Below are 13,469 nucleotides of genomic sequence, written 5' to 3'. Positions count from 1 at the left end.
ACATGGAGGCTATCCTGAGACTTTGGCAGCTCCTTGTGAATGAATCAGAGAGAAGCTCTTTAGGATTTTGGAGCATAGCCATGCCGTTCTGCAGATGGCTCTTCATTTGAAAAATAGATTTTGGCTCATTACAAGACTCAGTCTCTATGTCTTTATAGAGCAGAGACTGAACACTTAACCACGGAATCCATACTGTCCATCATGAACTGAATGTTTTCTGACAGACCAAGTCATAAAGTTGGGCAGGCACAGCTTTCTATCATCAGTTGGATGTAACATGTACAATATCAGTCTTGTGATAAGCCACATGTAAATTATACAAACAAATGGCTCAGATACTCATGGCTCCCAGTCCTGCTTTATTGCCTCTTCTTTCTCAGCATCCACATATGGCATCACTGGGGATTCGTTATGACCAGGTTAATGAGAGGAAAAAACTTCAGTCTTACCTTATAAAAGATTGCATGACGTGGTCCTCCAAAGATGGATGAAGTAACAAATAGGATTTTGTATGCTGCTTTAGGGAGAGACTTAGTCTGTCGTTGGTCATGTGATGGTAGTTGCATCATTTTGGGCGAAAACATAGTTTTGTTATCATCCTTACTTGGGAATTAAACATGATCTAAGGGGTGCCTGGTGGCTCAGTCTGGTAAGTGGCCAGCTCTTGATCTTGGCTCAGGTCAGGATCTCACGGTTTGTGAGACTGGGCCTCATGTTGGGCTCTGCACTGACAGCATGGAGCCTGCTTGACATTCTCTCTCTCCCCCTCTCTGTCCCTCCCTTTCTTGTGCACTCTCTCTCTCTGTCAAAATAAATAAGCTTAAGAAATGATTTCAAAAGGTATGTATGGATGTCTCATTGAAAAAGGGTGGCCTGTGGTGGTTTTGTGCGGTGTTAACTTGGCTAAACCGGAAATATGTTCCCAAGGGTCATTGTGTGGATGTGAGTTAGACACACTCAAAGAGAAATCGTGTGATGTTTGAAAGGTGGAAAGGAAGCAGCAGCCATTACTTTCTGAAGATAGTTGTGGTTAGATGTGTTGAGAGACAAATGTAGAGACACGAGTGGATTCCGGGCTGTTCTTTCCACTCCTCAGTGAGAGTCCGTCAGACCATTGCTGGTGGGGCCCACACTATCCTTGCTGTGCCCCACTCCACATCCAACTCACCTTCCTGACAGCTGGCCCTGCTGGCCACCAGTGAGCGAGACCTGCCTTCCACAGCCTTCTCCACGGGCTCTTCTCTTGGGAGATGGGCGTGCCTGGTCCCAGCAACTCTGGCAAGTACTGACTTGTCCATTGGTGCCAACCCTCTCCAGTTCCAGTTAAAGAATCCCTCTCTTGGAGCCTTATTTCCCTGGTTTTCCCCTACTTGTATGAGGTGTTGTTTCTCTAATAAATAAGAATTGTTGGTGCCTTGAGCTTGGAAGGGAAGGAGAAAGTCCCCAAATCCTTGAAGAAATGAGGACAAATCTGGCCATTGTCAGGGAAGCACAGCAGGAACCAGGTCATTGACCCGTCTGCCTTCGCCACCTTTGCTGCTCTGCAGGCACACACCGAAACACATCTCAGTAGAAGTCTTCAGCGTGAAGTTTCCACCTCAGTGACCTGAACCTTCAGTGTACACGTTTAGGCTGAGAGGCAACTGTGAATCCAGACATATTCACGGCTACACTTCAGAAGACAGTAGGAGCCCCATGCACCCGTCTTGGCAATCTGAGTTTGAGCTAAGTTATGTAATAGTGTCAACAGTAAAATCTTGTGTGTGGGATGGAGAGAGGAAGCTTCCAGAGTATGTCAGTGGGCGGGTTGTTGAGGTCTAAATCTCAAGCAGTCATATTAACTCACAGTTTAGCAGCAAGCAACATGTGAGTTGGGAGCCTCAGGGAAAACTGTCGAAACATGTGTCTGGAGTCTCCAAGTGCCACGAGGTAATCATTTGAAAACTTTTCACCCCCTAAAGAAACGCTCATGGAGCTGGGATCACAAAAGCAGACTTCCGAGATAAATTTGGAAATATTTCTTATCTAGACCCCCAAACAAACAAACAGCCAAACAAACACAAAGCCCAGGTGCACTATGGGATTCTAGAAGGACTTAGTTGCAGAGATCCTTAAACCTGGAACTGTTAGGAAATTAATTGAGCACCATTAAATGTGGCTATCTTTCCAGGGGGACTTTTTAATGTTTAAGTCATGGGGAGAGCTAGTTACTAAACCAGAAAGGTGGTGCTTTTTTAAGAACTCTGACAAAATCAGGAAATTTAAGTTCTCATCTGGGTGTTCCCAGAAGAGTCACTTATTCTCTTTAGGTCAAAGTTTATTCATCTGTAAAACAAACAGGTTGGGCTAGATCAGAGGATAGATTAATCTCCCGATTCAGCTCTAATCAACTGGAGACTTCAGGGCTGAGGGGAAGTGTTCTGGGAATGACGTCTGCCTTGGCCAGGCAGGAGCCTGTAATTGAATGAGAACCAAGCCTTTAGCCTGGGATCTTGGATGTTCAGCCTCACCACTTACCCAGCTTTGTGACTGAGCTTCAATTTCCTCACTTTCTGGTTCCCAAATGCCACTCTGCTCCGATGCCACAACCAACTGGGTGCATTGAAAAAATACTGATTTCTGAATTCCAAAATTGGAATTTCAACAGATACAGTTCTTTAGTTCAACAGATCCAGTTTGGAACGGGGATCTGTGTTTCTAGAAACCTTTTCAGGTAATAGTGACTGGTAGCCTTATTTCAAAATCCCTGCTCTAACCAACACACACACACACACACACACACACACACACACACTCAAGTTATTACTCTTACACACTCCATGTACGTAATGAAGTCCATTTAAACACAGAATTCTAATTTGAAAAAGAGAATTCCTTAGTCTCATATAAAATGAGTTTATTCACTTATGCCCCTATCTCTGCTAAAGGGTTTGAAGTGCAGAAAGTCTCAGTTAGAAGTTCTTCATCTAGGGACACCTGGGTGGCTCAGTCGGTTAAGCCTCTGACTTTGGCTCGGGTCATGATCTCGTGGCCCATGGGTTCGAGCCCCGTGTTGGGCTCTGTGCTGACAGCTCAGGGCCTAGAGCCTGCTTCTGATCCTGTGTCTCCCTTTCTCTCTGCTCCTCCCCCACTCACTGTCTGTCTCTCTTTCTCAAAAATAAATAAATGTTAAAAAAAAAAAACCAAAAAAAAAAAGAAAAGAAGTTCTTCATCTGACTTTCCAAAAGACTACAGGAAAGGCTCGCTTGGAGGAATACAGTGGAGACGTCCGGCATCTGGACATTCCTTCTGCGTGATGGCACACATCTGGCTCTTTGGAATGAGCAGGACGTTTCCTTTCCAGTTTCCCTCCAGATGTCTGAGGATGTGAAGATACAGCCCAAGAGGTGAGCAATTTATCAAGCGTCACTGACTAATTAAAAGCCAGGGCTCGGCAGAAACCTTGCCGGCTTCATTATCCTCATCATGTAAAAATGCCCAGGCTTTTTCACGCAGACACACGCTTCGGTCAATCAGACAGTGGACTTGTTTGCTCCCTTCGCTTCATCCATCCAGACCTAAGAGGCCCACAACTAAGTGAGAGATTGGTGTGCACGTGCAAACGGATGTCCTGGAACAGAGGGGTGAAGAGGGGCTCTACAGAGGGGCTTCTATAGAATCCAAATTAAGCTAATGCCATTCAAACTCCTGCCCAGCTATGTTGGGCCTCCTCAAGGTTGCCGAAATTGAATTCAAAAGCCAAAAACGTATGCTAGCCCGGCTCACAGAACAACTGCCGATTGCAAACACATGGTTTAGCAACGCGTAAGATGCTCTGGGGTGACACTTGGGGTTGTTGATTAAGTGGGATAATCAAAGAAACATCATTCCATACCCTTGCACTCCCGCTCACATCCAAAATAATTTTTTTTTTTTAGAAAAAGCACTAAGAAAAAAAATCACTAAGTGAAATAAAAATCTCTGATGAAAATACTTACTGGTCCCAAAGATGGAAATTAAACTTTGAATTTGATTTTTATAGATGTCCACGGAAATGCCACATAAAGCAAGATGCTGTGCACTTAGGGATTCTTGCAGTTTTGGGTGCCATGTCTGAAACGAAGGAGGTTAAGATCCTCGGCCATGAAGGATCCAGTACAGATATCTTTAGGGGACAGCAAAAGAAACAAACAAACAAATCACGCTGGAGACATGTCTGTTTCATCAGTCAAGGACGCCTGTGGACACTAGGCGAGGGCCAAACCAAATGCCTGCGCTCGGAAAATACCCACTGGGCTGAGGAGGGGCAAGGGAGGAGGTGGTCAAAGATAGCCTGTAGGCCCCCCTCCAAAACCCCAGCTTGGAAATGCTTTGTTACAGGCAAGTGTCGGTGGCTTAGGTTCGAGTGGGTGAAACCTGGACCAAGAAGGTGGTCCTGCCGAGTGGAGGAGATGAAAATGTGCAGCACAGAAAGCCTTATAAAGGGTGCTGGTGCTCAGGCAATTTCAGCGTTCTGGAGTATTTTCTTTTAGTGCGTGCTACTAGAAGAACTCCTGGCTGTAAGAGGCGGTGCAGATAGGCAGAGGGCACCCCGGCTCGGCTCTCCGGGTTTTGTGCTCAGCCTTGCTGTTAACTCCCTGCAACTTGGGGGACTCACTCCACCTTCCGAGTCTGAGTCTCCGTTTCTCCTTATCTTCTTCGGCAGATTCCCTTTGCAAGAGGAATTCCTGGCAGAGTTCTGCTTCTTTCCCCTCCTCCTTCTCCTTTGTCTGTAACCACGTTCCTGCTGAATAAATCCGTCCCCATATCCTCACGGACACAGGCCTGAAACCCTTCGAGATGTACGAACGGCAGGCAGCGTGTGTGTTTGGGGAGGGGGTGGCTGGGTAACGCTGCTGCGTGTGGATTGCAAGGGGGACAAAAAACCGTGCAGACAGATGCTTTTCTCTTTCTGTTCTTCTCTGGTGGAGGTTTCCCCCAGGCTTGGCCTGGTTGGAGCAGAGCTGAGCATCAGGACCTTCTGAGTTCAGAAGGCCAGAAAGAAAATGCAATCGGCAAGGATTTTCTCGTGCTCACACCCCGTCCTGAGTGCGGCCTGGTGGCGGGGACTGTGGTCTGAAGCAGCGCTTCCCAAAGTGTGCCCCATCCCCTCCACCTGGTTAGCAGCCAACATTGTCCAGATTCAGATTCAGGGAAGGAGTGTGGGTACAGCGGCAGCGGGGGTGGGGGGGGCAGGCTCAGTCTTGGTTCATTTCCCAGTGGATTCTTGCTGTGTTTCTCAATCACTTTTTTCATTATCACCTCCCTTAGGAGAAGAATTAGCTTCGATTAAAGTTCTGCCTATTGAAGGAAACGAAATAGTGAGGAGTAAGCTTTTGATGGGTAGCATTCACCTTTGGAAAGCCACAAACCGTGATAATATCTGTGGTTTTTGGCCCCCGAGAGTTAATTTGTGCCCCATTAGGGGTGATGTCTCCCACCTTGAGAGGGCACGCTTTGGAGGTCCAAGCAGGTGTTTCAACAAAATCGCCTGGTTTCCAGAGGCCATACCTGGCGTCTCCTTCTTCTTTTCCTGAGACAGATGGGAAGCTGTCCCAGGAAGAGAAACTCATTCCTAATTTGCTTGGGACCCGATCAGGTCTGTGATAGAGATAACAGATAGAAGAATTATTAGTGTATGGAGGGGATTTGGAATAGGTTTTAAGAGGAAGGGTTTACATTTTAGTTCTGCCAGGTGTTGGCTAGTTAACCTTAGGCAAGTTATGTAACCTCCCTGGGCTTCACTTTCTCAATCTGTAAATTGGAAATAGTATGACCCCACTGGGTTTTTGTGACTCTTTAATGATAAAGTACATGACATGTGCTTCAGAGAGTGCCTGGCACCTATTTACCTTTTATTGGAGTCCCCATTTGTTCATTTTCATGATTAATTTTTGATCTGATTACCTAATTTCAGGCATGTGAAGTGATAATAAGTAAGTGTTCCCAAATAACGCTTTTATGTTTTTGCTTGTTGGAGGGTGGAGTGGGTGGGGTGGTGCTGATTTCTCCTTTAAGGAATGATTAATGGCAAGAATTCTTGGCTCTTGACTTTGGTAAACAGGAGAGTAGCACTTTTCTACAGCCTCCCAGTTAGGTCATCTTGTAAGCCATGAAGTCATGAGGAACCCACGTTTTAAATCTTGGCTCTGTTGCTTGAAACCTGCGTGAGCCGAACAAGTTCCGAGACATTGCTGTGTCTCAGTTGCCTCTTCAGTGAAATGGGAGCAATCGTGCCTACCTCACACGCGGTGATTCGATGAGGTCATCCGTGCCGGATGGCGGAACTTGTTAGCAAGGGTGTCTGTCTAGTCTCGTTAGAAAACCGTCCAGGGAAGTCTACGTGTCTTAAGGGGTCTGACTTCACCCCTAATTGCAGTCCAAGCTGCTGTCGTCCGCAGGGCACTTCCCTGGGATGCGTGTAGGGAAGTGTGCTATCTCTTACCAGGTTCGAACAAAAACACCCATGACCCCCGTCGCGGCTGGCAGCCGCTCTCACAGCCGTGGGGCCACCCGCTTAGGATGAAGCCGGCCGGGTGGGCGTGGGACAGGGAGAATAGGAAAGGCTTGCATTGCTGGTGGCTGTGCTGAGTCACTTATCAACCAGCCCTGATACTCTCCCTCCCGCTGCACTTCCGGTTATGTGTCATAATAAGAGACAGCCTATTTCTTTATTGCGTGAGGAAGTCTGAGTGCAGGTTAAAAGCCCCCCAGTGAATACATCTAGTTTCCAAAAATCATTACAACTTTGGATTTTATTTAGCTCCTTTTTTATTTATCCACTCTTCTTTTTTTAATTTTTTTTTTATTTTATTTCTATTTGAGAGAGAGAGAGAGAGAGAGAGAGAGAGAGAGAGGAGAGAACATGAGCGGAGGGGGCAGAGACAGAGACAGAATCTGAAGCAAACTCCAGGCTTGGAGCTGCGGGCTGTCAGCACAGAGCCCAATGCAGGGCTTAGACTCTCAAGTGGTGACATCATGACCTGAGCTGAACGGAGTTGGATGCTTAACCGACCGAACCACCCAGGTGCCCCTATTCATATTCACTTTTCTATTCATGCATTTAATTATTTTTCCTGAGCCTTTGTGTGAATGGCACATGCCCCGCAGTGGGAAACACAAGAACTTAATGCTCTGCCTACCTCCCCAAGAAGCTTAGATTAGACACGTATCTTCCTGTGAGGAGGAAGGTCATGGATGGAGCCACTAGTTGAGAAGAGCCTTCAGGGAGGGGCTCCCATGAGACACGGCATCGAGGCAGGACCGCCTGGTTGAGTTTCTGGAGGACAATGGCCGGTCAGTTTGGTTGGAGAATTCATAGAAGACCGTTAAGACAAGAATCTAGGGAATCTAGAATTAGCATGGCATTAGCCTAAAGAGTTTGCGTTGTTTTTTAAATACCAATAAGAACTCACTGAAGACTTGAGGTCTAGAGTGATAGGATGCAAATAGCATTTTCGGAGGAGTAAGTGGAACCGAGATAAGGAGGTTGGAGGGAGGAGGGCCAGTTCGGAGGGTCTATTACCTAGGCCTCCCGCACCCCCGCCCCGCCACTCCTTTCAAAGTGACAGAGGTGTGCGGGACCCCCCAGGGGAACATTGGTTCTGTGTGTCTTGACCCCAGTCTTTCTGGAGACAGTCCCAGGTTATCAGTAAGACCCACTCTGGAGCCAAAGCTGGATACAAGGATGTGAGGTATTTTGTTTTGTAATGTGGGAGATTGGTGTTAATTTTATTTCATTTCTCCTTATGTCCAGTGCACGGAGTTGGGTTCATCACACTCCTCAGCTCATGGCCCCTGAGAGGATTGAAGGAAGGTTCTCAGTTTAATATTCTGAGGTAAACCAGCCCATAATTCAGATGGTTGGCCTCTCGATGGTCCTCATCTTTTCTGTTTTCGTCCGTATTCTTAAACATGTGAGATAGCCCAAAAGTATTTAGACTATTGGCTCTGCCTTTAGTGAGGTGGGCCCGAGTCAGAACAAGGTCTACTCTTCCAGATCATCAGATCTTCAAAGCCCTGAGTATCTAATAATCACCTTCTAGTGTACTTCGTGGTCTGATTCGCTGCATTCATTATAAGTATGGGCGACTTTACTGTCATATCACTAAATGGTGTTCATCTGGTTTGAAAAAAAAAAACTCGAGGCTTTTCTGTAACTAATTAGCGATTATAAATATGCCCATCTCCCACTCTTTTAAAAAAAATTTTTTAATGTTTATTTTTATTTTTTTTCTGAGAGAGAGAGAAAAACAGAGCATGGAGCAGGGGAGGGGCAGAGAGAGAGAGGGAGACACAGAATCTGAAGCAGGCTCCAGGCTCTGAGCTGTCAGCACGGAGCCGGATGTGGGGCTTGAACTCGTGAATTGAGAGATCATGCCCTGAGCCGAAGTTGAACGCTTAACAGACTGAGCCACCCAGGCACCCCTCCCACTCTTAATATAGATGGTCATATATTCAGCAGTGACAATAGTTCTACTTGCTTCTTTCCAGGTGTGTATTTATTCCCTCATTTACAGATGCAACAGACATTTGAGCGCCTACCGTGCGTCGTATCGTTTACCAAATGTGGCGGCCATTTGGAATCCACTGCATCCCTTCCCTTCCCTATTCAACATGTCTATAGTGCCTCCTGCTCCCCTGAGACTGCTCCCAGCTCTCAGACCCCGTGGCTTCCTTACCTTGCACCATGCCTCAGTGCTGCTGGGTTTTGTCGATCACCCCTCCCTGAACTGCTTCCCTTGACCGCTAATTTTTGCTATTCTTCTCTCCGATGACTTATCTCTTAGATGGAATTCTTCAGACTTCTGGCCTTGGTACTCTTTCTTTCTGAAGCCATATCCCTAGCTGGTTTGTCTCATCCTGTGTGTCCATGACTCTCACATCTGTCTCTCCAGGCTGACCTTTCCCTGGAGATCTGTCCTCTGCCTCCACTCTACCCCTGGGGGCCACTTCTCAGTCTTTATCTGAAAAACGAAAACGTCATCCTCCCCCAGCCCCCTCTTTTCCCATTTTTTGCCCTGGCTAATGGAGCTCGTCACTAAAGTCAGCCGATCCACGTGGGGTGCATCTACAAGACAGAGGCTGCGGAAGATTCTTGCACCTCTGGTAACTTGCTTCTATTGACTGAGGTGTGGGCCACAGAGTTGTTCAGAGTAAAATGCTGAACGTTGGTCTCTTCTTATACATAAGAATGATTGTTCCCAAAGAACATGTCTCCTTAGCTTGAGATCTTTCTGGATGGACAGAAAAAGGGGTGGGGCTAAGGCCGCTTTGTCAGCAGTCCATGGGCGGTTTGCTTCTTTGGGTGACCTCTGTCCTGGATGTCAAGGAAGAGGAATATTTGGGAACCAGTCCCATTGTGGCTGTTCCTGGGAGTTTAATCAGATTAAACACACTCAGAAGATGAAAACGGTGGGTTTTCAGGAGAGCTCTTGCCCCTGTGGCCTCATCTGTGGGTCCCCCAGAGGAGCCATTCCGAATAGGTTCTGGCAGCACAGTTACACGGGCTGGGCTGTGCTTTAGTGCCTTTGCACAAATTGGAGTCTCTGCTGACAACGGTCGTTCATTCATTGGTCCCTCAAATATAAATGGAGAGATGACTCAGCAGCCCCACTCCTAGGTATATACGTGAAATAATTGAAAGCAGGGACTCAAGACGATACTTCTACACCCATGTTCATAGGCGCCCTTTTCACAGCAGCCAAAAGATGGAAGCAGGCCAAGTGTCCACCGACAGACGAACGGACACACAAAATGGGGGCGGGGGGGGACGTACACACAAGGGGAAATTATTGAGTCTTAAAAAAGAATGAAAATCTGATATATACACAACATGGATGAACCTCGAAAGCCTTATGCTAAGTGAAATAAGCCAGACAAGAAAGGAAAAGTATTGTGCAATTCCAACTTACATGGGATATGTAGAATAGGCAAATTCAGAGAGACAGAAAGTGTGTAGAGGTTACCAGGGGCTGGGGGAGGGGAGGGGGGGGAGCTATTGCGTAATGGATACAGAGTTTCTGTGCAGGATGATGAAAAGTTTTGGACACAGTGGTGATGATTGCACAACACTGTGGATATAATTAATGCCCCTGAATAGAACACTTAAAAATGCTTAAAATGGCAAATTTTGTTATATATATTTTGCCACAGTAAGAAAATATATAAACGGAGACAGAGCATGTGCCAGGGTGCATTCACCAATGTGAATTTCTAGGGCAGGAACCTTGCCTGATCTGTGTCTCCTCTGAGCCCAGCACACAGGAAGCGCAACTAAGAAGGACCTTGAGGTTGGGTGTTGAAAAACTGAGAGATGAGAGAGGCAGTGGCACGTAAGTACATCTAATCTTTCTATTGTATTATCCTGGAACTTAGGTACTGTGCTGATTAGGTCCCTTTTTGCTCTAGAAATTGTCCCCTTCTGGGTGGCAGGGGCGGAGACAAGGATTGGCCACGGCTCGGTGAAGTGTCTGTCGTCTGGTGACCAGCTTTGGACAAACCTGGAGGATACAGGGCATGGTTTGTTGAGGGCACATGCGGGGACTGGATTTGGAAAGTCAAGTGAAGAGGGGTTGGGGATGTCTCGATTCTCAGCTCAGAGCTTTGAGGTAGAGAGGCCGAGGGCTCCTGGGCAGGGGAGTGTTATAGGAGAGTGTGGGTTGAGAGAGGTGACCTCTGGGGACCAGATGCACTCTTCCTGTGCAGGCTGGGCTCTTCCAGGCAGCCTCCAGCAGCCACACGTAGCCTTGTGGCTTCAGCGCGCAGCTAGGCACGGCCCGTGCAAAGGTTGTGATTATGTGGATCAGAACCGGCTTTTCCCTGGGAGGAGGGGAAGGATGTTTCCTCTTTTTCTTCTTCAGTTTTTCCTGAAAAAAAGAAAACAACAACAACAACAACAAAAACAACCAAACCCCCAAAACAAGGAAGTACTCCTCCCTGTGTCCTTCAAAGCGCTGTGGCATCTTCAGATCTGGGTACTTGAAAGCTAAAGCTGGTCATAATTTCCGATGGACATAATGTGCATTTGAAATTCTTTTCCACATCAAATTAAATCTGTCTTGGACTGATTTCCTGGAAGTGTTTTTCATTAGAATAATAGTCCTCAGCTGAGAGATCAGATACCGCAGAAGGGGAAACAGGAACAGGGGACCATCAAGTACATCCTTCAGGGAGATACCCAGTGGTTGCCTCTGGGGGACTATTCGGGAGAGACCATCCCTTCTCTAGGCCTGTACCAGGGAAGATGTCCCACCAGTTACTTCAGTGATACAATCTTTCTTTCTTTCTCTTTCTTTTCTTTTCTTTTTTCTTTTCTTTTCTTTTCTTTTCTTTTCTCTTTTCTTTTCTTTTTTCTTTTCTTTCTTCTTCCTTCCTTCCTTTCTTTCTTTCTTTCTTTCTTTCTTTCTTTCTTTCTTTCTTTCTTCTTTCTTTCTCTCTTTTCTTGAGACATAACCAGCAGGGGAGAGGGGCAGAAGGAGAGAGAGGGAGAATCCTAAACAGGCTCCACACTCAGCACAGACCCCAATGTAGGGCTCGATCCCACGACACTGGAATCATGACCTAAGCCGAAATCCAGAGTTGGACACTCACCCGACTGAGCCCCCTAGGCACCCCGTTTTTAACTTAAAGTGTAAACAAAAAAGGAATTGGGTTCAACTAGGAAGCCACCCACTAACCCCCACCCCCACGCCCCCCACCCCCCACCCCCAGCCAACTAAAATCCATTGCGTCCCTACTGGCTGCACATCCTTCTGTCGCCAGGAATATAATGGTTAGTAAGACAAAGTCCTTGAAAGAGAATAAAGCTCACAGGAGGAAACCCCAGGGACCAAGACAAAGCTCCGGGAGTATCTGATGACTCTTTTTTCTGGTCTGAAATGTATCCTTCTGTGGAAGGCAGATATGCATCCTCTGCCTTACCTACAGAAGGTTCCAGACTGATGGAGGAAATCCTTCTGAAATTCTTTCCTCCTCCTCCTCTCTGAAACATGACTTGTTTACTGCAGGCTGTTAACGGCCTTGAGAGTGTCTTTAATCCTCAGCCAGGGTCTTTAAATATAATACATCAATAACAGGTAATTATTCTCTTTGAACTTTTTGCTCCTTTCCCCTATACCCTGCGGGGTGAGCTTGGAACTTTTAAGCACTGTAACAGATTCTTCCTATCAAAGTGTCAAAACTCATAAGGCATATGTCAAAGAATTCGTTTGCTTACTTTAATCTGCCTCCCCTCCTCCCTCCTCGTACTTCTAAGTCTCACCACAAGCTTTGTGGATTGCTGTGCTGAGGGCCAGTCTTCAGCCTTGAAGCTTTTCTTTAAACCAGGACCACCTCGGACCCTGAAGAATTTGCCCCCACGCACCCAACCTCGTTGCCCTTAAGAACTTCATGCGGTTGAGTTTGTTGCTCCTGGCCTGTCACGTTATTCCTGTTTCGAACGTGTCCAGGAAAATCCTGTCAAATTCAAAACTTCCTTTTGCCCCAAACCCATCTTTGATCTGAGAGGCCTGGACACAACCGGCTCTGAGCAGCTCGCTCTGTGCACGCTGGGGCCCAGGAGCTCTTTTTGCAAGCATCTCAAGGAAACAAGAAATGGTTTATTTGTTCCGTTGGCCGGGGTGAGTGATGGATGGCCTGCTCCTTACCTCTTGTGAACTCCTGGACCAGCCCTGTCCTGAAGCCAGCTTTGTCACCAGGGAGCTCTTGTCATCTCCTTGAGTACTCTCTGTGGGCTGTGGATTGGTCTGCTCCATGGAAGCCACTGGCACAGTTTTCCACTTTTTTTTTTTTTTTTCTAACAGGTTGGAGTAGCCAAGTGACTGCTCTAACCTTATTGCTACCTCATTGTGTTAAGGGTGTCAGTTTGGTTCTCTGTTCAAATAAACTCTTTATTGCCCACCCAAGGCTCTCGTGTATGTGTGAAGGGGATTTCCAGACATCAGCTAAAGTGGTACACAAAGGAATATAAATGCTGTTCACTCAGAAATTGAATGCTTAGGTGTGCAGAGCAGATGGTCAAGGGGTTCCGTCAGAATTTCCTATCTCCGGCTCGCCCGAGGGAATGAAATCAATAGCAAACTAGGAACTCATTTTAGGTGTAAGGAATTAGCCAGATTTAACTAAAGAGAAACATCGAGGCTGTTACTTGACAGGGAGAAAGTTATCCACATTTCTATACCCCAAATAATCAAATTGGATAATTGAATTCTGCGATGTTACTCAGATGGTTTCCTTGCTTGCTAAGGATAGAAATTCACTTTGAATGTAGACATAACAAGATCTAACAGGATGTTCTGGAGTCTCGCTGGGGAATAATGACTAACAAAGTGGAAACTTTCACTCTTAAATCTGATTTCATCCCTGACCTTGCTAGTGACCTTTGGCCTATGGCCTCCTCTTTCAATATCTGTTTCCCCATGATTATGATGGTTATACAGTATCAAAGGGGC

General features: G+C 46.5%; 2 long non-coding RNA genes across 3 annotated transcripts; one reads left to right on the top strand and one right to left on the bottom strand.

Moving 5' to 3' along the window:
• Positions 1–2,327: 2,327 nt before the first annotated feature.
• On the bottom strand, positions 2,328–6,643 carry LOC109493317. Of its 2 annotated transcripts, none has more exons than XR_006588228.1 (4): positions 6,260–6,643; positions 5,460–5,619; positions 3,978–5,319; positions 2,328–2,454 (listed from the first exon to the last, which is right to left on the bottom strand). It is a non-coding gene; the product is annotated as an uncharacterized LOC109493317 (long non-coding RNA). The 2 variants fall into 2 exon arrangements; XR_006588227.1 differs by lacking the exon at positions 2,328–2,454 and adding an exon at positions 3,094–3,358.
• A 351-nt stretch (positions 6,644–6,994) lies between these two features.
• Positions 6,995–11,088, top strand: LOC102901924. Its single transcript, XR_890920.3, has 5 exons — positions 6,995–7,045; positions 7,775–7,856; positions 10,238–10,352; positions 10,429–10,539; positions 10,881–11,088. It is a non-coding gene; the product is annotated as an uncharacterized LOC102901924 (long non-coding RNA).
• The last annotated feature ends 2,381 nt before the right edge of the window (positions 11,089–13,469 follow it).

Source organism: Felis catus, chromosome D3 (assembly GCF_018350175.1).
Source record: "Felis catus isolate Fca126 chromosome D3, F.catus_Fca126_mat1.0, whole genome shotgun sequence".
Classification (NCBI taxonomy): Eukaryota; Metazoa; Chordata; class Mammalia; order Carnivora; family Felidae; genus Felis; species Felis catus.
Note: the sequence above shows the minus strand (reverse complement) of the source record. Positions and strands in the feature narration are given on the sequence as shown.